The 22720-nt window shown below is 37.3% G+C and overlaps 8 non-coding genes and 81 pseudogenes across 8 annotated transcripts; all 89 read left to right on the forward strand.

Annotated features, from left to right (window-relative positions):
* The first annotated feature begins 53 nt into the window (after nt 1-53).
* Nucleotides 54-172, forward strand: LOC148492902 (5S ribosomal RNA; annotated as a pseudogene).
* Nucleotides 173-287: 115 nt separating this feature from the next.
* On the forward strand, nt 288-406 carry LOC148492903 (5S ribosomal RNA; annotated as a pseudogene).
* A 116-nt stretch (nt 407-522) lies between these two features.
* LOC148492904 (5S ribosomal RNA) lies at nt 523-641 on the forward strand (annotated as a pseudogene).
* Nucleotides 642-757: 116 nt separating this feature from the next.
* On the forward strand, nt 758-876 carry LOC148492905 (5S ribosomal RNA; annotated as a pseudogene).
* Nucleotides 877-992: 116 nt separating this feature from the next.
* LOC148492906 (5S ribosomal RNA) lies at nt 993-1111 on the forward strand (annotated as a pseudogene).
* Nucleotides 1112-1227: 116 nt separating this feature from the next.
* Nucleotides 1228-1346, forward strand: LOC148492907 (5S ribosomal RNA; annotated as a pseudogene).
* Nucleotides 1347-1461: 115 nt separating this feature from the next.
* LOC148492908 (5S ribosomal RNA) lies at nt 1462-1580 on the forward strand (annotated as a pseudogene).
* Nucleotides 1581-1696: 116 nt separating this feature from the next.
* On the forward strand, nt 1697-1815 carry LOC148492909 (5S ribosomal RNA; annotated as a pseudogene).
* A 116-nt stretch (nt 1816-1931) lies between these two features.
* Nucleotides 1932-2050, forward strand: LOC148492910 (5S ribosomal RNA). Its single transcript, XR_015870528.1, has one exon. It is a non-coding gene; the product is annotated as a 5S ribosomal RNA (ribosomal RNA).
* Nucleotides 2051-2166: 116 nt separating this feature from the next.
* Nucleotides 2167-2285, forward strand: LOC148492911 (5S ribosomal RNA; annotated as a pseudogene).
* A 115-nt stretch (nt 2286-2400) lies between these two features.
* On the forward strand, nt 2401-2519 carry LOC148492912 (5S ribosomal RNA; annotated as a pseudogene).
* A 116-nt stretch (nt 2520-2635) lies between these two features.
* On the forward strand, nt 2636-2754 carry LOC148492913 (5S ribosomal RNA; annotated as a pseudogene).
* A 115-nt stretch (nt 2755-2869) lies between these two features.
* LOC148492914 (5S ribosomal RNA) lies at nt 2870-2988 on the forward strand (annotated as a pseudogene).
* Nucleotides 2989-3104: 116 nt separating this feature from the next.
* Nucleotides 3105-3223, forward strand: LOC148492915 (5S ribosomal RNA; annotated as a pseudogene).
* A 351-nt stretch (nt 3224-3574) lies between these two features.
* Nucleotides 3575-3693, forward strand: LOC148492916 (5S ribosomal RNA; annotated as a pseudogene).
* Nucleotides 3694-3809: 116 nt separating this feature from the next.
* On the forward strand, nt 3810-3928 carry LOC148492917 (5S ribosomal RNA; annotated as a pseudogene).
* A 115-nt stretch (nt 3929-4043) lies between these two features.
* LOC148492918 (5S ribosomal RNA) lies at nt 4044-4162 on the forward strand (annotated as a pseudogene).
* Nucleotides 4163-4278: 116 nt separating this feature from the next.
* LOC148492919 (5S ribosomal RNA) lies at nt 4279-4397 on the forward strand (annotated as a pseudogene).
* Nucleotides 4398-4513: 116 nt separating this feature from the next.
* On the forward strand, nt 4514-4632 carry LOC148492920 (5S ribosomal RNA; annotated as a pseudogene).
* A 351-nt stretch (nt 4633-4983) lies between these two features.
* On the forward strand, nt 4984-5102 carry LOC148492921 (5S ribosomal RNA; annotated as a pseudogene).
* A 115-nt stretch (nt 5103-5217) lies between these two features.
* On the forward strand, nt 5218-5336 carry LOC148492922 (5S ribosomal RNA; annotated as a pseudogene).
* A 116-nt stretch (nt 5337-5452) lies between these two features.
* LOC148492923 (5S ribosomal RNA) lies at nt 5453-5571 on the forward strand (annotated as a pseudogene).
* A 113-nt stretch (nt 5572-5684) lies between these two features.
* Nucleotides 5685-5803, forward strand: LOC148492924 (5S ribosomal RNA; annotated as a pseudogene).
* Nucleotides 5804-5918: 115 nt separating this feature from the next.
* Nucleotides 5919-6037, forward strand: LOC148492925 (5S ribosomal RNA; annotated as a pseudogene).
* A 116-nt stretch (nt 6038-6153) lies between these two features.
* LOC148492926 (5S ribosomal RNA) lies at nt 6154-6272 on the forward strand. Its single transcript, XR_015870221.1, has one exon. It is a non-coding gene; the product is annotated as a 5S ribosomal RNA (ribosomal RNA).
* Nucleotides 6273-6388: 116 nt separating this feature from the next.
* Nucleotides 6389-6507, forward strand: LOC148492927 (5S ribosomal RNA; annotated as a pseudogene).
* Nucleotides 6508-6623: 116 nt separating this feature from the next.
* LOC148492928 (5S ribosomal RNA) lies at nt 6624-6742 on the forward strand (annotated as a pseudogene).
* Nucleotides 6743-7093: 351 nt separating this feature from the next.
* LOC148492929 (5S ribosomal RNA) lies at nt 7094-7212 on the forward strand. The gene has a single exon (XR_015870531.1). It is a non-coding gene; the product is annotated as a 5S ribosomal RNA (ribosomal RNA).
* Nucleotides 7213-7328: 116 nt separating this feature from the next.
* LOC148492930 (5S ribosomal RNA) lies at nt 7329-7447 on the forward strand (annotated as a pseudogene).
* Nucleotides 7448-7562: 115 nt separating this feature from the next.
* Nucleotides 7563-7681, forward strand: LOC148492931 (5S ribosomal RNA; annotated as a pseudogene).
* A 116-nt stretch (nt 7682-7797) lies between these two features.
* LOC148492932 (5S ribosomal RNA) lies at nt 7798-7916 on the forward strand (annotated as a pseudogene).
* Nucleotides 7917-8031: 115 nt separating this feature from the next.
* Nucleotides 8032-8150, forward strand: LOC148492933 (5S ribosomal RNA; annotated as a pseudogene).
* A 351-nt stretch (nt 8151-8501) lies between these two features.
* LOC148492934 (5S ribosomal RNA) lies at nt 8502-8620 on the forward strand (annotated as a pseudogene).
* Nucleotides 8621-8736: 116 nt separating this feature from the next.
* Nucleotides 8737-8855, forward strand: LOC148492935 (5S ribosomal RNA). Its single transcript, XR_015870534.1, has one exon. It is a non-coding gene; the product is annotated as a 5S ribosomal RNA (ribosomal RNA).
* A 116-nt stretch (nt 8856-8971) lies between these two features.
* On the forward strand, nt 8972-9090 carry LOC148492936 (5S ribosomal RNA; annotated as a pseudogene).
* A 115-nt stretch (nt 9091-9205) lies between these two features.
* Nucleotides 9206-9324, forward strand: LOC148492937 (5S ribosomal RNA; annotated as a pseudogene).
* Nucleotides 9325-9439: 115 nt separating this feature from the next.
* Nucleotides 9440-9558, forward strand: LOC148492938 (5S ribosomal RNA; annotated as a pseudogene).
* Nucleotides 9559-9674: 116 nt separating this feature from the next.
* LOC148492939 (5S ribosomal RNA) lies at nt 9675-9793 on the forward strand (annotated as a pseudogene).
* Nucleotides 9794-9909: 116 nt separating this feature from the next.
* Nucleotides 9910-10028, forward strand: LOC148492940 (5S ribosomal RNA; annotated as a pseudogene).
* A 116-nt stretch (nt 10029-10144) lies between these two features.
* On the forward strand, nt 10145-10263 carry LOC148492941 (5S ribosomal RNA; annotated as a pseudogene).
* Nucleotides 10264-10379: 116 nt separating this feature from the next.
* Nucleotides 10380-10498, forward strand: LOC148492942 (5S ribosomal RNA; annotated as a pseudogene).
* Nucleotides 10499-10613: 115 nt separating this feature from the next.
* LOC148492943 (5S ribosomal RNA) lies at nt 10614-10732 on the forward strand (annotated as a pseudogene).
* Nucleotides 10733-10848: 116 nt separating this feature from the next.
* Nucleotides 10849-10967, forward strand: LOC148492944 (5S ribosomal RNA; annotated as a pseudogene).
* Nucleotides 10968-11083: 116 nt separating this feature from the next.
* LOC148492945 (5S ribosomal RNA) lies at nt 11084-11202 on the forward strand. The gene has a single exon (XR_015870536.1). It is a non-coding gene; the product is annotated as a 5S ribosomal RNA (ribosomal RNA).
* Nucleotides 11203-11318: 116 nt separating this feature from the next.
* On the forward strand, nt 11319-11437 carry LOC148492946 (5S ribosomal RNA; annotated as a pseudogene).
* Nucleotides 11438-11552: 115 nt separating this feature from the next.
* Nucleotides 11553-11671, forward strand: LOC148492947 (5S ribosomal RNA; annotated as a pseudogene).
* Nucleotides 11672-11787: 116 nt separating this feature from the next.
* On the forward strand, nt 11788-11906 carry LOC148492948 (5S ribosomal RNA; annotated as a pseudogene).
* A 115-nt stretch (nt 11907-12021) lies between these two features.
* Nucleotides 12022-12140, forward strand: LOC148492949 (5S ribosomal RNA; annotated as a pseudogene).
* A 116-nt stretch (nt 12141-12256) lies between these two features.
* Nucleotides 12257-12375, forward strand: LOC148492950 (5S ribosomal RNA; annotated as a pseudogene).
* Nucleotides 12376-12726: 351 nt separating this feature from the next.
* LOC148492951 (5S ribosomal RNA) lies at nt 12727-12845 on the forward strand (annotated as a pseudogene).
* Nucleotides 12846-12961: 116 nt separating this feature from the next.
* LOC148492952 (5S ribosomal RNA) lies at nt 12962-13080 on the forward strand (annotated as a pseudogene).
* Nucleotides 13081-13195: 115 nt separating this feature from the next.
* Nucleotides 13196-13314, forward strand: LOC148492953 (5S ribosomal RNA; annotated as a pseudogene).
* A 116-nt stretch (nt 13315-13430) lies between these two features.
* On the forward strand, nt 13431-13549 carry LOC148492954 (5S ribosomal RNA; annotated as a pseudogene).
* Nucleotides 13550-13665: 116 nt separating this feature from the next.
* On the forward strand, nt 13666-13784 carry LOC148492955 (5S ribosomal RNA; annotated as a pseudogene).
* Nucleotides 13785-14135: 351 nt separating this feature from the next.
* On the forward strand, nt 14136-14254 carry LOC148492956 (5S ribosomal RNA; annotated as a pseudogene).
* Nucleotides 14255-14369: 115 nt separating this feature from the next.
* On the forward strand, nt 14370-14488 carry LOC148492957 (5S ribosomal RNA; annotated as a pseudogene).
* Nucleotides 14489-14604: 116 nt separating this feature from the next.
* Nucleotides 14605-14723, forward strand: LOC148492958 (5S ribosomal RNA; annotated as a pseudogene).
* A 113-nt stretch (nt 14724-14836) lies between these two features.
* LOC148492959 (5S ribosomal RNA) lies at nt 14837-14955 on the forward strand (annotated as a pseudogene).
* Nucleotides 14956-15071: 116 nt separating this feature from the next.
* Nucleotides 15072-15190, forward strand: LOC148492960 (5S ribosomal RNA; annotated as a pseudogene).
* Nucleotides 15191-15305: 115 nt separating this feature from the next.
* Nucleotides 15306-15424, forward strand: LOC148492961 (5S ribosomal RNA; annotated as a pseudogene).
* A 116-nt stretch (nt 15425-15540) lies between these two features.
* LOC148492962 (5S ribosomal RNA) lies at nt 15541-15659 on the forward strand. Its single transcript, XR_015870223.1, has one exon. It is a non-coding gene; the product is annotated as a 5S ribosomal RNA (ribosomal RNA).
* A 116-nt stretch (nt 15660-15775) lies between these two features.
* On the forward strand, nt 15776-15894 carry LOC148492963 (5S ribosomal RNA; annotated as a pseudogene).
* A 116-nt stretch (nt 15895-16010) lies between these two features.
* Nucleotides 16011-16129, forward strand: LOC148492964 (5S ribosomal RNA; annotated as a pseudogene).
* Nucleotides 16130-16480: 351 nt separating this feature from the next.
* LOC148492965 (5S ribosomal RNA) lies at nt 16481-16599 on the forward strand. Its single transcript, XR_015870538.1, has one exon. It is a non-coding gene; the product is annotated as a 5S ribosomal RNA (ribosomal RNA).
* A 116-nt stretch (nt 16600-16715) lies between these two features.
* LOC148492966 (5S ribosomal RNA) lies at nt 16716-16834 on the forward strand (annotated as a pseudogene).
* Nucleotides 16835-16949: 115 nt separating this feature from the next.
* LOC148492967 (5S ribosomal RNA) lies at nt 16950-17068 on the forward strand (annotated as a pseudogene).
* Nucleotides 17069-17184: 116 nt separating this feature from the next.
* LOC148492968 (5S ribosomal RNA) lies at nt 17185-17303 on the forward strand (annotated as a pseudogene).
* Nucleotides 17304-17418: 115 nt separating this feature from the next.
* LOC148492969 (5S ribosomal RNA) lies at nt 17419-17537 on the forward strand (annotated as a pseudogene).
* Nucleotides 17538-17653: 116 nt separating this feature from the next.
* On the forward strand, nt 17654-17772 carry LOC148492970 (5S ribosomal RNA; annotated as a pseudogene).
* A 116-nt stretch (nt 17773-17888) lies between these two features.
* On the forward strand, nt 17889-18007 carry LOC148492971 (5S ribosomal RNA; annotated as a pseudogene).
* Nucleotides 18008-18358: 351 nt separating this feature from the next.
* LOC148492972 (5S ribosomal RNA) lies at nt 18359-18477 on the forward strand (annotated as a pseudogene).
* Nucleotides 18478-18592: 115 nt separating this feature from the next.
* LOC148492973 (5S ribosomal RNA) lies at nt 18593-18711 on the forward strand (annotated as a pseudogene).
* Nucleotides 18712-18827: 116 nt separating this feature from the next.
* LOC148492974 (5S ribosomal RNA) lies at nt 18828-18946 on the forward strand (annotated as a pseudogene).
* Nucleotides 18947-19059: 113 nt separating this feature from the next.
* LOC148492975 (5S ribosomal RNA) lies at nt 19060-19178 on the forward strand (annotated as a pseudogene).
* A 116-nt stretch (nt 19179-19294) lies between these two features.
* On the forward strand, nt 19295-19413 carry LOC148492976 (5S ribosomal RNA; annotated as a pseudogene).
* A 115-nt stretch (nt 19414-19528) lies between these two features.
* On the forward strand, nt 19529-19647 carry LOC148492977 (5S ribosomal RNA; annotated as a pseudogene).
* A 116-nt stretch (nt 19648-19763) lies between these two features.
* On the forward strand, nt 19764-19882 carry LOC148492978 (5S ribosomal RNA). Its single transcript, XR_015870224.1, has one exon. It is a non-coding gene; the product is annotated as a 5S ribosomal RNA (ribosomal RNA).
* Nucleotides 19883-19998: 116 nt separating this feature from the next.
* Nucleotides 19999-20117, forward strand: LOC148492979 (5S ribosomal RNA; annotated as a pseudogene).
* Nucleotides 20118-20233: 116 nt separating this feature from the next.
* LOC148492980 (5S ribosomal RNA) lies at nt 20234-20352 on the forward strand (annotated as a pseudogene).
* A 116-nt stretch (nt 20353-20468) lies between these two features.
* On the forward strand, nt 20469-20586 carry LOC148492981 (5S ribosomal RNA; annotated as a pseudogene).
* Nucleotides 20587-20701: 115 nt separating this feature from the next.
* Nucleotides 20702-20820, forward strand: LOC148492982 (5S ribosomal RNA; annotated as a pseudogene).
* Nucleotides 20821-20936: 116 nt separating this feature from the next.
* LOC148492983 (5S ribosomal RNA) lies at nt 20937-21055 on the forward strand (annotated as a pseudogene).
* A 116-nt stretch (nt 21056-21171) lies between these two features.
* Nucleotides 21172-21290, forward strand: LOC148492984 (5S ribosomal RNA; annotated as a pseudogene).
* Nucleotides 21291-21405: 115 nt separating this feature from the next.
* LOC148492985 (5S ribosomal RNA) lies at nt 21406-21524 on the forward strand (annotated as a pseudogene).
* Nucleotides 21525-21640: 116 nt separating this feature from the next.
* LOC148492986 (5S ribosomal RNA) lies at nt 21641-21759 on the forward strand (annotated as a pseudogene).
* Nucleotides 21760-21874: 115 nt separating this feature from the next.
* LOC148492987 (5S ribosomal RNA) lies at nt 21875-21993 on the forward strand (annotated as a pseudogene).
* Nucleotides 21994-22109: 116 nt separating this feature from the next.
* On the forward strand, nt 22110-22228 carry LOC148492988 (5S ribosomal RNA; annotated as a pseudogene).
* Nucleotides 22229-22344: 116 nt separating this feature from the next.
* LOC148492989 (5S ribosomal RNA) lies at nt 22345-22463 on the forward strand (annotated as a pseudogene).
* Nucleotides 22464-22579: 116 nt separating this feature from the next.
* Nucleotides 22580-22698, forward strand: LOC148492990 (5S ribosomal RNA; annotated as a pseudogene).
* Nucleotides 22699-22720: the final 22 nt, after the last annotated feature.

The following is a 22720-nucleotide window of genomic DNA, read 5'->3' on the forward strand; positions in this document are numbered from 1 at the left end:
TGAATTTGCTTGAGTTAAGAAGTAAAAGAGGTCTAAAGTTAATGTTTTTGAGCACCTACAGTCAAACCACAGAGGACATGCCCAATCTCATCTGTTCTTGGAAGTTATGCAGTGTTGGGCCTGGTTAGTACATGGATGGGAGACCACCTGGGAATACTAGGAGCTGTAGGTAATTTTATACTGCCAAAACATTCTTTTCTATTACATTTTACATTTCATTTTTCAACTTATCATTGAATTTACTTGAGTTAAGCAGTAAAAGAGGTCTAAAGTTAATGTTTTTGAGCACCTACAGCCAAACCGCACTGGACATGCCCAATCTCATCTGATTTTGGAAGCTATGCAGTGTTGGGCCTGGTTAGTACTTGGATAGGAGACCACCTAGGAATCCCAGGTGCTGTAGGTAATTTTATACTGCCATAACAGTCTATTCTATTACATTTTACATTTAATTTTTTCAACTTATCAATGAATTTACTTGAGTTAAGAAGTAATAGAGGTCTAAAGTTAATGCTTTTGAGCACCTACAGCCAAACCACACTGGACATGCCCAATCTCGTTTGGTCTTGGAAGCTATGCAGTGTTGGGCATGGTTAGTACTTGGATGGGAGACCACCTGGGAATACCAGGTGCTGTAGGTAATTTTATATAGCCATAACATTCTTTTCTATTACATTTTACATTACATTTTTTCAACTTATCAATGAATTTACTTGAGTTAAGAAGTAAAAGAGGTCTAAAGTTAATGTTTTTGAGCACCTACAGCCAAAGCACACTGGACAATAACAATCTCATCTGATCTTGGAAGCTATGCAGTGTTGGGCCTGGTTAGTACTTCGATGGGAGACCACCAGGGAATACCAGATGCTGTAGGTAATTTTATACTGCCATAACATTCTTTTCTATTACATTTTACATTTAATTTTTTCAACTTATCAATGAATTTACTTGAGTTAAGAAGTAAAAGAGGTCTAAAATTAATGTTTTTGAGCACCTACAGCCAAACCACACTGGACATGCCCAATCTCGTCTGATCTTGCAAACTATGCAGTGTTGGGCCTGGTTTGTACTTGGATGGGAAACCACCTGGGAATACCAGGTGCTGTAGGTAATTTTAGACAGCCAAAACATTCTTTTCTATTACATTTTACATTTAATTTTTTCAACTTATCAATGAATTTACTTGAGTTAAGAAGTAAAAGAGGTCTAAAGTTAATGTTTTTGAGCACCTACAGTCAAACCACAGAGGACATGCCCAATCTCATCTGTTCTTGGAAGTTATGCAGTGTTGGGCCTGGTTAGTACTTGGATGGGAGACCACCTGGGAATACTAGGAGCTGTAGGTAATTTTATACTGCCAAAACATTCTTTTCTATTACATTTTACATTTCATTTTTCAACTTATCATTGAATTTACTTGAGTTAAGCAGTAAAAGAGGTCTAAAGTTAATGTTTTTGAGCACCTACAGCCAAACCACACTGGACATGCCCAATCTCATCTGATCTTGGAAGCTATGCAGTGTTGGGCCTTGTTCGTACTTGGATGGGAGACTACCTGGGAATGCCAGGTGCTGTAGGTAATTTTATGCAGCCATAACATTCTTTTCTATTACATTTTACATCTAATATTTTCAACTTATCAATGAATTTACTTGAGTTAAGAAGTAAAAGAGGTCTAAAATTAATGTTTTTGAGCACCTACAGCCAAACCACACTGGACATTCCCAATCTTGTTTGATCTTGGAAACTATGTAGTGTTGGGCCTGGTTAGTACTTGGATGGGAGACCACCTGGGAATACCAGGTGCTGTAGGTAATTTTATACTGCCATAACATTCTTTTCTATTACATTTTACATTTAATTTTTTCAGCTTATCAATGAATTTACTTGAGTTAAGAAGTAATAGAGGTCTAAAGTTAATATTTTTGAGCACCTACAGCCAAACCACACTGGACATGCCCAATCTCGTCTGATCTTGGAAGTTATGCAGTGTTGGGCCTGGTTAGTACTTGGATGGGAGACCACCTGGGAATACCAGGAGCTGTAGGTAATTTTATACTGCCATAACATTATTTTCTATTACATTTTACATTTAATTTTTTCAACTTATCAATGAATTTACTTGAGTTAAGAAGTAATAGAGGTCTAAAGTTAATGTTTTTGAGCACCTACAGCCAAACCACACTGGACATGCCCAATCTCGTCTGATATTGGAAGCTATGCAGTGTTGGGCCTGGTTAGTACTTGGATGGGAGAACACATGGGAATACCAGGTGCAATAGGTAATTTTATACTGCCATAACATTCTTTTCTATTACATTTTACATTTCATTTTTCAACTAATCATTGAATTTGCTTGAGTTAAGAAGTAAAAGAGGTCTAAAGTTAATGTTTTTGAGCACCTACAGCCAAACTATACTGGACATGCCCAATCTCGTCTGATCTTGGAAGCTATGCAGTGTTGGGCCTTGTTCGTACTTGGATGGGAGACTACCTGGGAATGCCAGGTGCTGTAGGTAATTTTATGCAGCCATAACATTCTTTTCTATTACATTTTACTTTTAATTTTTTCAACTTATCAATGAATTTACTTGAGTTAAGAAGTAAAAGAGGTCTAAAGTTAATGTTTTTGAGCACCTACAGTCAAACCACAGAGGACATGCCCAATCTCATCTGTTCTTGGAAGTTATGCAGTGTTGGGCCTGGTTAGTACTTGGATGGGAGACCACCTGGGAATACTAGGAGCTGTAGGTAATTTTATACTGCCAAAACATTCTTTTCTATTACATTTTACATTTCATTTTTCAACTTATCATTGAATTTACTTGAGTTAAGCAGTAAAAGACGTCTAAAGTTAATGTTTTTGAGCACCTACAGCCAAACCGCACTGGACATGCCCAATCTCATCTGATTTTGGAAGCTATGCAGTTTTGGGCCTGGTTAGTACTTGGATAGGAGACCACCTAGGAATCCCAGGTGCTGTAGGTAATTTTATACTGCCATAACAGTCTATTCTATTACATTTTACATTTAATTTTTTCAACTTATCAATGAATTTACTTGAGTTAAGAAGTAATAGAGGTCTAAAGTTAATGCTTTTGAGCACCTACAGCCAAACCACACTGGACATGCCCAATCTCGTTTGGTCTTGGAAGCTATGCAGTGTTGGGCATGGTTAGTACTTGGATGGGAGACCACCTGGGAATACCAGGTGCTGTAGGTAATTTTATATAGCCATAACATTCTTTTCTATTACATTTTACATTACATTTTTTCAACTTATCAATGAATTTACTTGAGTTAAGAAGTAAAAGAGGTCTAAAGTTAATGTTTTTGAGCACCTACAGCCAAAGCACACTGGACAATAACAATCTCATCTGATCTTGGAAGCTATGCAGTGTTGGGCCTGGTTAGTACTTCGATGGGAGACCACCAGGGAATACCAGATGCTGTCGGTAATTTTATACTGCCATAACATTCTTTTCTATTACATTTTACATTTAATTTTTTCAACTTATCAATGAATTTACTTGAGTTAAGAAGTAAAAGAGGTCTAAAATTAATGTTTTTGAGCGCCTACAGCCAAACCACACTGGACATGCCCAATCTCGTCTGATCTTGCAAACTATGCAGTGTTGGGCCTGGTTTGTACTTGGATGGGAAACCACCTGGGAATACCAGGTGCTGTAGGTAATTTTAGACAGCCAAAACATTCTTTTCTATTACATTTTACATTTAATTTTTTCAACTTATCAATGAATTTACTTGAGTTAAGAAGTAAAAGAGGTCTAAAGTTAATGTTTTTGAGCACCTACAGTCAAACCACAGAGGACATGCCCAATCTCATCTGTTCTTGGAAGTTATGCAGTGTTGGGCCTGGTTAGTACTTGGATGGGAGACCACCTGGGAATACTAGGAGCTGTAGGTAATTTTATACTGCCAAAACATTTTTTTCTATTACATTTTACATTTCATTTTTCAACTTATCATTGAATTTACTTGAGTTAAGCAGTAAAAGAGGTCTAAAGTTAATGTTTTTGAGCACCTACAGCCAAACCACACTGGACATGCCCAATCTCATCTGATCTTGGAAGCAATGCGGTGTTTGGCCTGGTTACTACTTGGATGGGAGACCACCTGGGAATACCAGGTGCTGTAGGTAATTTTATACAGCCAAAACTTTCTTTTCTATTACAATTTACATTTAATTTTTTCAACTTATCAATGAATTTACTTGAGTTAAGAAGTAAAAGAGGTCTAAAGTTAATGTTTTTGAGCACCTACAGCCAAAGCACACTGGACATGCCCAATCTCGTCTGATCTTGGAAGCTATGCAGTGTTGGGCCTGGTTAGTACTTGGACAGGAGACCACCTGGGAATACCAGGTGCTGTAGGTAATTTTATATAGCCATAACATTTTTTTCTATTACATTTTACATTACATTTTTTCAACTTATCAATGAATTTACTTGAGTTAAGAAGTAAAAGAGGTCTAAAGTTAATGTTTTTGAGCACCTACAGTCAAACCACACTGGACATGCACAATCTCGTCTGATCTTGGAAGCTATGCAGTGTTGGGCCTGGTTAGTACTTGGATGGGAGACCCCCTGGGAATACCAGGTGCTGTAGGTAATTTTATACTGCCATAACATTCTTTTCTATTACATTTTACATTTAATTTTTTCAACATATCAATGAATTTACTTGAGTTAAGAAGTAATAGAGGTCTAAATTTAATGCTTTTGAGCACCTACAGCCAAACCACACTGGACATGCCCAATCTCGTCTGATCTTGTAAGCTTTGCTGTGTTGGGCCTGGTTTGTACTTGGATGGGAGACCACCTGGGAATACCAGTACCTGTTGGAAATTTTATACAGCCAAAACATTCTTTTCTATTACATTTTACATCTAATATTTTCAACTTATCAATGAATTTACTTGAGTTAAGAAGTAAAAGAGGTCTAAAATTAATGTTTTTGAGCACCTACAGCCAAACCACACTGGACATTCCCAATCTTGTTTGATCTTGGAAACTATGTAGTGTTGGGCCTGGTTAGTACTTGGATGGGAGACCACCTGGGAATACCAGGTGCTGTAGGTAATTTTATACTGCCATAACATTCTTTTCTATTACATTTTACATTTAATTTTTTCAGCTTATCAATGAATTTACTTGAGTTAAGAAGTAATAGAGGTCTAAAGTTAAGGCTTTGGGCACCTACAGCCAAACCACACTGGACATGCCCAATCTCGTCTGATCTTGGAAGCTATGCAGTGTTGGGCCTGGTTAGTACTTGGATGGGAGACCACCTGGGACTACCAGGTGCTGTAGGTAATTTTATATAGTCATAACATTCTTTTCTATTACATTTTACATTACATTTTTTCAACTTATCAATGAATTAACTTGAGTTAAGAAGTAAAAGAGGTCTAAAGTTAATGTTTTTGAGCACCTACAGTCAAACCACACTGGACATGCGCAATCTCGTCTGATCTTGAAAGCTATGCAGTGTTGGGCCTGGTTAGTACTTGGATGGGAGACCACCTGGGAATGCGAGGTGCTGTAGGTAATTTTATACTACCATAACATTCTTTTCTATTACATTTTTCATTTCATTTTTCAACTAATCATTGAATTTACTTGAGTTAAGAAGTAAGAGGTCTAAAGTTAATGTTTTTGAGCACCTACAGCCAAACCACACTGGACATGCCCAATCTCGTCTGATTTTGGAAGCTATGCAGTGTTGGGCCTGGTTAGTACATGAATGGGAAACCACCTGGGAATACCAGGTGCTGTAGGTAATTTTATACTGCCATAACATTCGTTTCCATTACATTTTACATTTCATTTTTCAACTTATCATTGAATTTACTTGAGTTAAGAAGTAAAAGAGGTCTAAAGTTAATGTTTTTGAGCACCTACAGCCAAACCATACTGGACATGCCCAATCTCATCTGATCTTGGAAGCTATGCAGTGGTGGGCCTCGTTAGTACTTGGATGGGAGACCACCTAGTAATCCCAGGTGCTGTAGGTAATTTTATACTGCCATAACATTCTTTTCTACTACATTTTACATTTAATTTTTTCAACTTATCAATGAATTTACTTGAGTTAAGAAGTAATAGAGGTCTAAAGTTAATGCTTTTGAGCACCTACAGCCAAACCACACTGGACATGCCCAATCTCGTCTGATCTTGGAAGCTATGCAGTGTTGGGCCTGGTTAGTACTTGGATGGGAGACCACCTGGGAATACCAGGTGCTGTAGGTAATTTTATATAGCCATAACATTCTTTTCTATTACATTTTACATTACATTTTTTCAACTTATCAATGAATTTACTTTAGTTAAGAAGTAAAAGAGGTCTAAAGTTAATGTTTTTGAGCACCTACAGTCAAACCACACTGGACATGCCCAATTTCATCTGATCTTGGAAGCTATGCAGTGTTGGGCCTGGTTAGTACTTGGATGGGAGACCACCTGGGAATACCAGGTGCTGTAGGTAATTTTATACTGCCATAACATTCTTTTCCATTACATTTTACATTTAATTTTTTCAACTTATCAATGAATTTACTTGAGTTAAGAAGTAAAAGAGGTCTAAAGTTAATGTTTTTGAGCACCTACTGCCAAACCACACTGGACATGCCCAATCTTGTTTGATCTTGGAAGCTATGCAGTAGTGGGCCTGGTTAGTACTTGGATGGGAGACCAGCTGGGAATACCAGGTGCTGTAGGTAATTTTATAGTGCCATGACATTCTTTTCTATTACATTTTACATTTAATTTTTTCAACTTATCAATGAATTTACTTGAGTTAAGAAGTAATAGAGGTCTAAAGATAATGGTTTTGGGCACCTACAGCCAAACCACACTGGACATGCCCAATCTCGTCTGATCTTATAAGCTATGCAGTGTTGGGCCTGGTTTGTACTTGGATGGGAGACCACCTTGGAATTGCAGTTGCTGTAGGAAATTTTATACAGCCAAAACATTCTTTTCTATTACATTTTACATTTAATTTTTTCAACTTATCAATGAATTTACTTGAGTTAAGAAGTAAAAGAGGTCTAAAGTTAATGTTTTTGAGCACCTACAGCCAAACCACACTGGACATGCCCAATCTCGTCTGATCTTGGAAGTTATGCAGTGTTGGGCCTGGTTAGTACTTGGATGGGAGACCACCTGGGAATACCAGGAGCTGTAGGTAATTTTATACTGCCATAACATTATTTTCTATTACATTTTACATTTAATTTTTTCAACTTATCAATGAATTTACTTGAGTTAAGAAGTAATAGAGGTCTAAAGTTAATGTTTTTGAGCACCTACAGCCAAACCACACTGGACATGCCCAATCTCGTCTGATATTGGAAGCTATGCAGTGTTGGGCCTGGTTAGTACTTGGATGGGAGAACACATGGGAATACCAGGTGCAATAGGTAATTTTATACTGCCATAACATTCTTTTCTATTACATTTTACATTTCATTTTTCAACTAATCATTGAATTTGCTTGAGTTAAGAAGTAAAAGAGGTCTAAAGTTAATGTTTTTGAGCACCTACAGCCAAACTATACTGGACATGCCCAATCTCGTCTGATCTTGGAAGCTATGCAGTGTTGGGCCTTGTTCGTACTTGGATGGGAGACTACCTGGGAATGCCAGGTGCTGTAGGTAATTTTATGCAGCCATAACATTCTTTTCTATTACATTTTACTTTTAATTTTTTCAACTTATCAATGAATTTACTTGAGTTAAGAAGTAAAAGAGGTCTAAAGTTAATGTTTTTGAGCACCTACAGTCAAACCACAGAGGACATGCCCAATCTCATCTGTTCTTGGAAGTTATGCAGTATTGGGCCTGGTTAGTACTTGGATGGGAGACCACCTGGGAATACTAGGAGCTGTAGGTAATTTTATACTGGGAAAACATTCTTTTCTATTACATTTTACATTTCATTTTTCAACTTATCATTGAATTTACTTGAGTTAAGCAGTAAAAGAGGTCTAAAGTTAATGTTTTTGAGCACCTACAGCCAAACGACACTGGACATGCCCAATCTCATCTGATCTTGGAAGCAATGCGGTGTTTGGCCTGGTTACTACTTGGATGGGAGACCACCTGGGAATACCAGGTGCTGTAGGTAATTTTATACTGCCATAACATTCTTTTCTATTACATTTTACATTTAATTTTTTCAACATATCAATGAATTTACTTGAGTTAAGAAGTAATAGAGGTCTAAATTTAATGCTTTTGAGCACCTACAGCCAAACCACACTGGACATGCCCAATCTCGTCTGATCTTGTAAGCTTTGCTGTGTTGGGCCTGGTTTGTACTTGGATGGGAGACCACCTGGGAATACCAGTACCTGTTGGAAATTTTATACAGCCAAAACATTCTTTTCTATTACATTTTACATCTAATATTTTCAACTTATCAATGAATTTACTTGAGTTAAGAAGTAAAAGAGGTCTAAAATTAATGTTTTTGAGCACCTACAGCCAAACCACACTGGACATTCCCAATCTTGTTTGATCTTGGAAACTATGTAGTGTTGGGCCTGGTTAGTACTTGGATGGGAGACCACCTGGGAATACCAGGTGCTGTAGGTAATTTTATACTGCCATAACATTCTTTTCTATTACATTTTACATTTAATTTTTTCAGCTTATCAATGAATTTACTTGAGTTAAGAAGTAATAGAGGTCTAAAGTTAATATTTTTGAGCACCTACAGCCAAACCACACTGGACATGCCCAATCTCGTCTGATCTTGGAAGTTATGCAGTGTTGGGCCTGGTTAGTACTTGGATGGGAGACCACCTGGGAATACCAGGAGCTGTAGGTAATTTTATACTGCCATAACATTATTTTCTATTACATTTTACATTTAATTTTTTCAACTTATCAATGAATTTACTTGAGTTAAGAAGTAATAGAGGTCTAAAGTTAATGTTTTTGAGCACCTACAGCCAAACCACACTGGACATGCCCAATCTCGTCTGATATTGGAAGCTATGCAGTGTTGGGCCTGGTTAGTACTTGGATGGGAGAACACATGGGAATACCAGGTGCAATAGGTAATTTTATACTGCCATAACATTCTTTTCTATTACATTTTACATTTCATTTTTCAACTAATCATTGAATTTGCTTGAGTTAAGAAGTAAAAGAGGTCTAAAGTTAATGTTTTTGAGCACCTACAGTCAAACCACAGAGGACATGCCCAATCTCATCTGTTCTTGGAAGTTATGCAGTGTTGGGCCTGGTTAGTACATGGATGGGAGACCACCTGGGAATACTAGGAGCTGTAGGTAATTTTATACTGCCAAAACATTCTTTTCTATTACATTTTACATTTCATTTTTCAACTTATCATTGAATTTACTTGAGTTAAGCAGTAAAAGAGGTCTAAAGTTAATGTTTTTGAGCACCTACAGCCAAACCGCACTGGACATGCCCAATCTCATCTGATTTTGGAAGCTATGCAGTGTTGGGCCTGGTTAGTACTTGGATAGGAGACCACCTAGGAATCCCAGGTGCTGTAGGTAATTTTATACTGCCATAACAGTCTATTCTATTACATTTTACATTTAATTTTTTCAACTTATCAATGAATTTACTTGAGTTAAGAAGTAATAGAGGTCTAAAGTTAATGCTTTTGAGCACCTACAGCCAAACCACACTGGACATGCCCAATCTCGTTTGGTCTTGGAAGCTATGCAGTGTTGGGCATGGTTAGTACTTGGATGGGAGACCACCTGGGAATACCAGGTGCTGTAGGTAATTTTATATAGCCATAACATTCTTTTCTATTACATTTTACATTACATTTTTTCAACTTATCAATGAATTTACTTGAGTTAAGAAGTAAAAGAGGTCTAAAGTTAATGTTTTTGAGCACCTACAGCCAAAGCACACTGGACAATAACAATCTCATCTGATCTTGGAAGCTATGCAGTGTTGGGCCTGGTTAGTACTTCGATGGGAGACCACCAGGGAATACCAGATGCTGTAGGTAATTTTATACTGCCATAACATTCATTTCTATTACATTTTACATTTAATTTTTTCAACTTATCAATGAATTTACTTGAGTTAAGAAGTAAAAGAGGTCTAAAATTAATGTTTTTGAGCACCTACAGCCAAACCACACTGGACATGCCCAATCTCGTCTGATCTTGCAAACTATGCAGTGTTGGGCCTGGTTTGTACTTGGATGGGAAACCACCTGGGAATACCAGGTGCTGTAGGTAATTTTAGACAGCCAAAACATTCTTTTCTATTACATTTTACATTTAATTTTTTCAACTTATCAATGAATTTACTTGAGTTAAGAAGTAAAAGAGGTCTAAAGTTAATGTTTTTGAGCACCTACAGTCAAACCACAGAGGACATGCCCAATCTCATCTGTTCTTGGAAGTTATGCAGTGTTGGGCCTGGTTAGTACTTGGATGGGAGACCACCTGGGAATACTAGGAGCTGTAGGTAATTTTATACTGCCAAAACATTCTTTTCTATTACATTTTACATTTCATTTTTCAACTTATCATTGAATTTACTTGAGTTAAGCAGTAAAAGAGGTCTAAAGTTAATGTTTTTGAGCACCTACAGCCAAACCACACTGGACATGCCCAATCTCATCTGATCTTGGAAGCTATGCAGTGTTGGGCCTTGTTCGTACTTGGATGGGAGACTACCTGGGAATGCCAGGTGCTGTAGGTAATTTTATGCAGCCATAACATTCTTTTCTATTACATTTTACATCTAATATTTTCAACTTATCAATGAATTTACTTGAGTTAAGAAGTAAAAGAGGTCTAAAATTAATGTTTTTGAGCACCTACAGCCAAACCACACTGGACATTCCCAATCTTGTTTGATCTTGGAAACTATGTAGTGTTGGGCCTGGTTAGTACTTGGATGGGAGACCACCTGGGAATACCAGGTGCTGTAGGTAATTTTATACTGCCATAACATTCTTTTCTATTACATTTTACATTTAATTTTTTCAGCTTATCAATGAATTTACTTGAGTTAAGAAGTAATAGAGGTCTAAAGTTAATATTTTTGAGCACCTACAGCCAAACCACACTGGACATGCCCAATCTCGTCTGATCTTGGAAGTTATGCAGTGTTGGGCCTGGTTAGTACTTGGATGGGAGACCACCTGGGAATACCAGGAGCTGTAGGTAATTTTATACTGCCATAACATTATTTTCTATTACATTTTACATTTAATTTTTTCAACTTATCAATGAATTTACTTGAGTTAAGAAGTAATAGAGGTCTAAAGTTAATGTTTTTGAGCACCTACAGCCAAACCACACTGGACATGCCCAATCTCGTCTGATATTGGAAGCTATGCAGTGTTGGGCCTGGTTAGTACTTGGATGGGAGAACACATGGGAATACCAGGTGCAATAGGTAATTTTATACTGCCATAACATTCTTTTCTATTACATTTTACATTTCATTTTTCAACTAATCATTGAATTTGCTTGAGTTAAGAAGTAAAAGAGGTCTAAAGTTAATGTTTTTGAGCACCTACAGCCAAACTATACTGGACATGCCCAATCTCGTCTGATCTTGGAAGCTATGCAGTGTTGGGCCTTGTTCGTACTTGGATGGGAGACTACCTGGGAATGCCAGGTGCTGTAGGTAATTTTATGCAGCCATAACATTCTTTTCTATTACATTTTACTTTTAATTTTTTCAACTTATCAATGAATTTACTTGAGTTAAGAAGTAAAAGAGGTCTAAAGTTAATGTTTTTGAGCACCTACAGTCAAACCACAGAGGACATGCCCAATCTCATCTGTTCTTGGAAGTTATGCAGTGTTGGGCCTGGTTAGTACTTGGATGGGAGACCACCTGGGAATACTAGGAGCTGTAGGTAATTTTATACTGCCAAAACATTCTTTTCTATTACATTTTACATTTCATTTTTCAACTTATCATTGAATTTACTTGAGTTAAGCAGTAAAAGACGTCTAAAGTTAATGTTTTTGAGCACCTACAGCCAAACCGCACTGGACATGCCCAATCTCATCTGATTTTGGAAGCTATGCAGTTTTGGGCCTGGTTAGTACTTGGATAGGAGACCACCTAGGAATCCCAGGTGCTGTAGGTAATTTTATACTGCCATAACAGTCTATTCTATTACATTTTACATTTAATTTTTTCAACTTATCAATGAATTTACTTGAGTTAAGAAGTAATAGAGGTCTAAAGTTAATGCTTTTGAGCACCTACAGCCAAACCACACTGGACATGCCCAATCTCGTTTGGTCTTGGAAGCTATGCAGTGTTGGGCATGGTTAGTACTTGGATGGGAGACCACCTGGGAATACCAGGTGCTGTAGGTAATTTTATATAGCCATAACATTCTTTTCTATTACATTTTACATTACATTTTTTCAACTTATCAATGAATTTACTTGAGTTAAGAAGTAAAAGAGGTCTAAAGTTAATGTTTTTGAGCACCTACAGCCAAAGCACACTGGACAATAACAATCTCATCTGATCTTGGAAGCTATGCAGTGTTGGGCCTGGTTAGTACTTCGATGGGAGACCACCAGGGAATACCAGATGCTGTCGGTAATTTTATACTGCCATAACATTCTTTTCTATTACATTTTACATTTAATTTTTTCAACTTATCAATGAATTTACTTGAGTTAAGAAGTAAAAGAGGTCTAAAATTAATGTTTTTGAGCGCCTACAGCCAAACCACACTGGACATGCCCAATCTCGTCTGATCTTGCAAACTATGCAGTGTTGGGCCTGGTTTGTACTTGGATGGGAAACCACCTGGGAATACCAGGTGCTGTATGTAATTTTAGACAGCCAAAACATTCTTTTCTATTACATTTTACATTTAATTTTTTCAACTTATCAATGAATTTACTTGAGTTAAGAAGTAAAAGAGGTCTAAAGTTAATGTTTTTGAGCACCTACAGTCAAACCACAGAGGACATGCCCAATCTCATCTGTTCTTGGAAGTTATGCAGTGTTGGGCCTGGTTAGTACTTGGATGGGAGACCACCTGGGAATACTAGGAGCTGTAGGTAATTTTATACTGCCAAAACATTTTTTTCTATTACATTTTACATTTCATTTTTCAACTTATCATTGAATTTACTTGAGTTAAGCAGTAAAAGAGGTCTAAAGTTAATGTTTTTGAGCACCTACAGCCAAACCACACTGGACATGCCCAATCTCATCTGATCTTGGAAGCAATGCGGTGTTTGGCCTGGTTACTACTTGGATGGGAGACCACCTGGGAATACCAGGTGCTGTAGGTAATTTTATACAGCCAAAACTTTCTTTTCTATTACAATTTACATTTAATTTTTTCAACTTATCAATGAATTTACTTGAGTTAAGAAGTAAAAGAGGTCTAAAGTTAATGTTTTTGAGCACCTACAGCCAAAGCACACTGGACATGCCCAATCTCGTCTGATCTTGGAAGCTATGCAGTGTTGGGCCTGGTTAGTACTTGGACAGGAGACCACCTGGGAATACCAGGTGCTGTAGGTAATTTTATATAGCCATAACATTTTTTTCTATTACATTTTACATTACATTTTTTCAACTTATCAATGAATTTACTTGAGTTAAGAAGTAAAAGAGGTCTAAAGTTAATGTTTTTGAGCACCTACAGTCAAACCACACTGGACATGCACAATCTCGTCTGATCTTGGAAGCTATGCAGTGTTGGGCCTGGTTAGTACTTGGATGGGAGACCCCCTGGGAATACCAGGTGCTGTAGGTAATTTTATACTGCCATAACATTCTTTTCTATTACATTTTACATTTAATTTTTTCAACATATCAATGAATTTACTTGAGTTAAGAAGTAATAGAGGTCTAAATTTAATGCTTTTGAGCACCTACAGCCAAACCACACTGGACATGCCCAATCTCATCTGATCTTGTAAGCTTTGCTGTGTTGGGCCTGGTTTGTACTTGGATGGGAGACCACCTGGGAATACCAGTACCTGTTGGAAATTTTATACAGCCAAAACATTCTTTTCTATTACATTTTACATCTAATATTTTCAACTTATCAATGAATTTACTTGAGTTAAGAAGTAAAAGAGGTCTAAAATTAATGTTTTTGAGCACCTACAGCCAAACCACACTGGACATTCCCAATCTTGTTTGATCTTGGAAACTATGTAGTGTTGGGCCTGGTTAGTACTTGGATGGGAGACCACCTGGGAATACCAGGTGCTGTAGGTAATTTTATACTGCCATAACATTCTTTTCTATTACATTTTACATTTAATTTTTTCAGCTTATCAATGAATTTACTTGAGTTAAGAAGTAATAGAGGTCTAAAGTTAAGGCTTTGGGCACCTACAGCCAAACCACACTGGACATGCCCAATCTCGTCTGATCTTGGAAGCTATGCAGTGTTGGGCCTGGTTAGTACTTGGATGGGAGACCACCTGGGACTACCAGGTGCTGTAGGTAATTTTATATAGTCATAACATTCTTTTCTATTACATTTTACATTACATTTTTTCAACTTATCAATGAATTAACTTGAGTTAAGAAGTAAAAGAGGTCTAAAGTTAATGTTTTTGAGCACCTACAGTCAAACCACACTGGACATGCGCAATCTCGTCTGATCTTGAAAGCTATGCAGTGTTGGGCCTGGTTAGTACTTGGATGGGAGACCACCTGGGAATGCGAGGTGCTGTAGGTAATTTTATACTACCATAACATTCTTTTCTATTACATTTTTCATTTCATTTTTCAACTAATCATTGAATTTACTTGAGTTAAGAAGTAAGAGGTCTAAAGTTAATGTTTTTGAGCACCTACAGCCAAACCACACTGGACATGCCCAATCTCGTCTGAACTTGGAAGCTATGCAGTGTTGGGCCTGGTAAGTACTTGGATGGGAGACCACCTGGGAATACCAGGTGCTGTAGATAATTTTATACTGCCATAACATTCTTTTCTATTACATTTTACATTTAATTTTTTCAAATTATCAATGAATTTACTTGAGTTAAGAAGTAATAGAGGTCTAAAATTAATGGTTTTGGGCACCTACAGCCAAACCACACTGGACATGCCCAATATCGTCTGATTTTGGAAGCTATGCAGTGTTGGGCCTGGTTAGTACATGAATGGGAGACCACCTGGGAATACCAGGTGCTGTAGGTAATTTTATACTGCCATAACATTCGTTTCCATTACATTTTACATTTCATTTTTCAACTTATCATTGAATTTACTTGAGTTAAGAAGTAAAAGAGGTCTAAAGTTAATGTTTTTGAGCACCTACAGCCAAACCATACTGGACATGCCCAATCTCATCTGATCTTGGAAGCTATGCAGTGGTGGGCCTCGTTAGTACTTGGATGGGAGACCACCTAGTAATCCCAGGTGCTGTAGGTAATTTTATACTGCCATAACATTCTTTTCTACTACATTTTACATTTAATTTTTTCAACTTATCAATGAATTTACTTGAGTTAAGAAGTAATAGAGGTCTAAAGTTAATGCTTTTGAGCACCTACAGCCAAACCACACTGGACATGCCCAATCTCGTCTGATCTTGGAAGCTATGCAGTGTTGGGCCTGGTTAGTACTTGGATGGGAGACCACCTGGGAATACCAGGTGCTGTAGGTAATTTTATATAGCCATAACATTCTTTTCTATTACATTTTACATTACATTTTTTCAACTTATCAATGAATTTACTTTAGTTAAGAAGTAAAAGAGGTCTAAAGTTAATGTTTTTGAGCACCTACAGTCAAACCACACTGGACATGCCCAATTTCATCTGATCTTGGAAGCTATGCAGTGTTGGGCCTGGTTAGTACTTGGATGGGAGACCACCTGGGAATACCAGGTGCTGTAGGTAATTTTATACTGCCATAACATTCTTTTCCATTACATTTTACATTTAATTTTTTCAACTTATCAATGAATTTACTTGAGTTAAGAAGTAAAAGAGGTCTAAAGTTAATGTTTTTGAGCACCTACTGCCAAACCACACTGGACATGCCCAATCTTGTTTGATCTTGGAAGCTATGCAGTATTGGGCCTGGTTAGTACTTGGATGGGAGACCAGCTGGGAATACCAGGTGCTGTAGGTAATTTTATAGTGCCATGACATTCTTTTCTATTACATTTTACATTTAATTTTTTCAACTTATCAATGAATTTACTTGAGTTAAGAAGTAATAGAGGTCTAAAGATAATGGTTTTGGGCACCTACAGCCAAACCACACTGGACATGCCCAATCTCGTCTGATCTTATAAGCTATGCAGTGTTGGGCCTGGTTTGTACTTGGATGGGAGACCACCTTGGAATTGCAGTTGCTGTATGAAATTTTATACAGCCAAAACATTCTTTTCTATTACATTTTACATTTAATTTTTTCAACTTATCAATGAATTTACTTGAGTTAAGAAGTAAAAGAGGTCTAAAGTTAACGTTTTTGAGCACCTACAGCCAAACCACACTGGACATGCCCAATCTCGTCTGATCTTGGAAGTTATGCAGTGTTGGGCCTGGTTAGTACTTGGATGGGAGACCACCTGGGAATACCAGGAGCTGTAGGTAATTTTATACTGCCATAACATTATTTTCTATTACATTTTACATTTAATTTTTTCAACTTATCAATGAATTTACTTGAGTTAAGAAGTAATAGAGGTCTAAAGTTAATGTTTTTGAGCACCTACAGCCAAACCACACTGGACATGCCCAATCTTGTTTGATATTGGAAGCTATGCAGTGTTGGGCCTGGTTAGTACTTGGATGGGAGAACACATGGGAATACCAGGTGCAATAGGTAATTTTATACTGCCATAACATTCTTTTCTATTACATTTTACATTTCATTTTTCAACTAATCATTGAATTTGCTTGAGTTAAGAAGTAAAAGAGGTCTAAAGTTAATGTTTTTGAGGACCTACAGCCAAACTATACTGGACATGCCCAATCTCGTCTGATCTTGGAAGCTATGCAGTGTTGGGCCTTGTTCGTACTTGGATTGGAGACTACCTGGGAATGCCAGGTGCTGTAGGTAATTTTATGCAGCCATAACATTCTTTTCTATTACATTTTACTTTTAATTTTTTCAACTTATCAATGAATTTACTTGAGTTAAGAAGTAAAAGAGGTCTAAAGTTAATGTTTTTGAGCACCTACAGTCAAACCACAGAGGACATGCCCAATCTCATCTGTTCTTGGAAGTTATGCAGTATTGGGCCTGGTTAGTACTTGGATGGGAGACCACCTGGGAATACTAGGAGCTGTAGGTAATTTTATACTGGGAAAACATTCTTTTCTATTACATTTTACATTTCATTTTTCAACTTATCATTGAATTTACTTGAGTTAAGCAGTAAAAGAGGTCTAAAGTTAATGTTTTTGAGCACCTACAGCCAAACCACACTGGACATGCCCAATCTCATCTGATCTTGGAAGCAATGCGGTGTTTGGCCTGGTTACTACTTGGATGGGAGACCACCTGGGAATACCAGGTGCTGTAGGTAATTTTATACAGCCAAAACTTTCTTTTCTATTACAATTTACATTTAATTTTTTCAACTTATCAATGAATTTACTTGAGTTAAGAAGTAAAAGAGGTCTAAAGTTAATGTTTTTGAGCACCTACAGCCAAAGCACACTGGACATGCCCAATCTCGTCTGATCTTGGAAGCTATGCAGTGTTGGGCCTGGTTAGTACTTGGACAGGAGACCACCTGGGAATACCAGGTGCTGTAGGTAATTTTATATAGCCATAACATTCTTTTCTATTACATTTTACATTACATTTTTTCAACTTATCAATGAATTTACTTGAGTTAAGAAGTAAAAGAGGTCTAAAGTTAATGTTTTTGAGCACCTACAGTCAAACCACACTGGACATGCACAATCTCGTCTGATCTTGGAAGCTATGCAGTGTTGGGCCTGGTTAGTACTTGGATGGGAGACCCCCTGGGAATACCAGGTGCTGTAGGTAATTTTATACTGCCATAACATTCTTTTCTATTACATTTTACATTTAATTTTTTCAACATATCAATGAATTTACTTGAGTTAAGAAGTAATAGAGGTCTAAATTTAATGCTTTTGAGCACCTACAGCCAAACCACACTGGACATGCCCAATCTCGTCTGATCTTGTAAGCTTTGCTGTGTTGGGCCTGGTTTGTACTTGGATGGGAGACCACCTGGGAATACCAGTACCTGTTGGAAATTTTATACAGCCAAAACATTCTTTTCTATTACATATTACATCTAATATTTTCAACTTATCAATGAATTTACTTGAGTTAAGAAGTAAAAGAGGTCTAAAATTAATGTTTTTGAGCACCTACAGCCAAACCACACTGGACATTCCCAATCTTGTTTGATCTTGGAAACTATGTAGTGTTGGGCCTGGTTAGTACTTGGATGGGAGACCACCTGGGAATACCAGGTGCTGTAGGTAATTTTATACTGCCATAACATTCTTTTCTATTACATTTTACATTTAATTTTTTCAGCTTATCAATGAATTTACTTGAGTTAAGAAGTAATAGAGGTCTAAAGTTAAGGCTTTGGGCACCTACAGCCAAACCACACTGGACATGCCCAATCTCGTCTGATCTTGGAAGCTATGCAGTGTTGGGCCTGGTTAGTACTTGGATGGGAGACCACCTGGGACTACCAGGTGCTGTAGGTAATTTTATATAGTCATAACATTCTTTTCTATTACATTTTACATTACATTTTTTCAACTTATCAATGAATTAACTTGAGTTAAGAAGTAAAAGAGGTCTAAAGTTAATGTTTTTGAGCACCTACAGTCAAACCACACTGGACATGCCCAATCTCGTCTGATCTTGAAAGCTATGCAGTGTTGGGCCTGGTTAGTACTTGGATGGGAGACCACCTGGGAATGCGAGGTGCTGTAGGTAATTTTATACTACCATAACATTCTTTTCTATTACATTTTTCATTTCATTTTTCAACTAATCATTGAATTTACTTGAGTTAAGAAGTAAGAGGTCTAAAGTTAATGTTTTTGAGCACCTACAGCCAAACCACACTGGACATGCCCAATCTCGTCTGAACTTGGAAGCTATGCAGTGTTGGGCCTGGTAAGTACTTGGATGGGAGACCACCTGGGAATACCAGGTGCTGTAGATAATTTTATACTGCCATAACATTCTTTTCTATTACATTTTACATTTAATTTTTTCAACTTATCAATGAATTTACTTGAGTTAAGAAGTAATAGAGGTCTAAAATTAATGGTTTTGGGCACCTACAGCCAAACCACACTGGACATGCCCAATATCGTCTGATTTTGGAAGCTATGCAGTGTTGGGCCTGGTTAATACATGAATGGGAGACCACCTGGGAATACCAGGTGCTGTAGGTAATTTTATACTGCCATAACATTCATTTCCATTACATTTTACATTTCATTTTTCAACTTATCATTGAATTTACTTGAGTTAAGAAGTAAAAGAGGTCTAAAGTTAATGTTTTTGAGCACCTACAGCCAAACCATACTGGACATGCCCAATCTCATCTGATCTTGGAAGCTATGCAGTGGTGGGCCTCGTTAGTACTTGGATGGGAGACCACCTAGTAATCCCAGGTGCTGTAGGTAATTTTATACTGCCATAACATTCTTTTCTACTACATTTTACATTTAATTTTTTCAACTTATCAATGAATTTACTTGAGTTAAGAAGTAATAGAGGTCTAAAGTTAATGCTTTTGAGCACCTACAGCCAAACCACACTGGACATGCCCAATCTCGTCTGATCTTGGAAGCTATGCAGTGTTGGGCCTGGTTAGTACTTGGATGGGAGACCACCTGGGAATACCAGGTGCTGTAGGTAATTTTATATAGCCATAACATTCTTTTCTATTACATTTTACATTACATTTTTTCAACTTATCAATGAATTTACTTGAGTTAAGAAGTAAAAGAGGTCTAAAGTTAATGTTTTTGAGCACCTACAGTCAAACCACACTGGACATGCCCAATTTCATCTGATCTTGGAAGCTATGCAGTGTTGGGCCTGGTTAGTACTTGGATGGGAGACCACCTGGGAATACCAGGTGCTGTAGGTAATTTTATACTGCCATAACATTCTTTTCCATTACATTTTACATTTAATTTTTTCAACTTATCAATGAATTTACTTGAGTTAAGAAGTAAAAGAGGTCTAAAGTTAATGTGTTTGAGCACCTACTGCCAAACCACACTGGACATGCCCAATCTTGTTTGATCTTGGAAGCTGTGCAGTATTGGGCCTGGTTAGTACTTGGATGGGAGACCACCTGGGAATACCAGGTGCTGTAGGTAATTTTATAGTGCCATGACATTCTTTTCTATTACATTTTACATTTAATTTTTTCAACTTATCAATGAATTTACTTGAGTTAAGAAGTAATAGAGGTCTAAAGATAATGGTTTTGGGCACCTACAGCCAAACCACACTGGACATGCCCAATCTCGTCTGATCTTGAAAGCTATGCAGTGTTGGCCTGGTTAGTACTTGGATGGGAGACAACCTGGGAATACCAAGAGCTGTAGGTAATTTTATACTGCCAAAACATTCTTTTCTATTACATTTTACATTTCATTTTTCAACTTATCATTGAATTTACTTGAGTTAAGAAGTAAAAGAGGTCTAAAGTTAATGTTTTTGAGCACATACAGCCAAACCACACTGGACATGCCCAATCTCGTCTGATCTTGGAAGCTATGCAGTGTTGCGCCTGGTTAGTACTTTGATGGGAGACCACCTAGGAATCCCAGGTGCTGTAGGTAATTTTATACTGCCATAACAGTCTATTCTATTACATTTTACATTTAATTTTTTCAACTTATCAATGAATTTACTTGAGTTAAGAAGTAATAGAGGTCTAAAGTTAATGCTTTTGAGCACCTACAGCCAAACCACACTGGACATGCCCAATCTTGTTTGATCTTGGAAGCTATGCAGTGTTGGGCCTGGTTAGTACTTGGACGGGAGACCACTTGGGAATACCAGGTGCTGTAGGAAATTTTATATAGCCATAACATTCTTTCCTATTAAATTTTACATTACATTTTTTCAACTTATCAATAAATTTACTTGAGTTAAGAAGTAAAAGAGGTCTAAAGTTAATGTTTTTGAGCACCTGCTGTCAAACCACACTGGACATGCCCAATCTCGTCTGATCTTGAAAGCTATGCAGTGTTGGGCCTGGTTAGTACTTGGATGGGAGACCCCCTGGGAATGCCAGGTGCTGTAGGTAATTTTATACTGCCATAACATTCTTTTCTATTACATTTTACATTTCATTTTTCAACTAATCATTGAATTTGCTTGAGTTAAGAAGTAAAAGAGGTCTAAAGTTAATGTTTTTGAGCACCTACAGCCAAACTATACTGGACATGCCCAATCTCGTCTGATCTTGGAAGCTATGCAGTGTTCGGCCTTGTTCGTACTTGGATGGGAGACTACCTGGGAATGCCAGGTGCTGTAGGTAATTTTATGCAGCCATAACATTCTTTTCTATTACATTTTACTTTTAATTTTTTCAACTTATCAATGAATTTACTTGAGTTAAGAAGTAAAAGAGGTCTAAAGTTAATGTTTTTGAGCACCTACAGTCAAACCAAAGAGGACATGCCCAATCTCATCTGTTCTTGGAAGTTATGCAGTGTTGGGCCTGGTTAGTACTTGGATGGGAGACCACCTGGGAATACTAGGAGCTGTAGGTAATTTTATACTGCCAAAACATTCTTTTCTATTACATTTTACATTTCATTTTTCAACTTATCATTGAATTTACTTGAGTTAAGCAGTTAAAGAGGTCTAAAGTTAATGTTTTTGAGCACCTACAGCCAAACCGCACTGGACATGCCCAATCTCGTCTGATTTTGGAAGCTATGCAGTGTTGGGCCTGGTTAGTACTTGGATGGGAGACCACCTAGGAATCCCAGGTGCTGTAGGTAATTTTATACTGCCATAACAGTCTATTCTATTACATTTTACATTTAATTTTTTCAACTTATCAATGAATTTACTTGAGTTAAGAAGTAATAGAGGTCTAAAGTTAATGCTTTTGAGCACCTACAGCCAAACCACACTGGACATGCCCAATCTCGTTTGGTCTTGGAAGCTATGCAGTGTTGGGCATGGTTAGTACTTGGATGGGAGACCACCTGGGAATACCAGGTGCTGTAGGTAATTTTATATAGCCATAACATTCTTTTCTATTACATTTTACATTACATTTTTTCAACTTATCAATGAATTTACTTGAGTTAAGAAGTAAAAGAGGTCTAAAGTTAATGTTTTTGAGCACCTACAGCCAAAGCACACTGGACAATAACAATCTCATCTGATCTTGGAAGCTATGCAGTGTTGGGCCTGGTTAGTACTTCGATGGGAGACCACCAGGGAATACCAGATGCTGTAGGTAATTTTATACTGCCATAACATTCTTTTCTATTACATTTTACATTTAACTTTTTCAACTTATCAATGAATTTACTTGAGTTAAGAAGTAAAAGAGGTCTAAAGTTAATGTTTTTGAGCACCTACAGCCAAAGCACACTGGACATGCCCAATCTCGTCTGATCTTGGAAGCTATGCAGTGTTGGGCCTGGTTAGTACTTGGACAGGAGACCACCTGGGAATACCAGGTGCTGTAGGTAATTTTATATAGCCATAACATTC

This window comes from Taudactylus pleione, unplaced genomic scaffold (assembly GCF_031769625.1).
Source record: "Taudactylus pleione unplaced genomic scaffold, aTauple2 ptg000550l, whole genome shotgun sequence".
Lineage (NCBI taxonomy): Eukaryota > Metazoa > Chordata > Amphibia > Anura > Myobatrachidae > Taudactylus > Taudactylus pleione.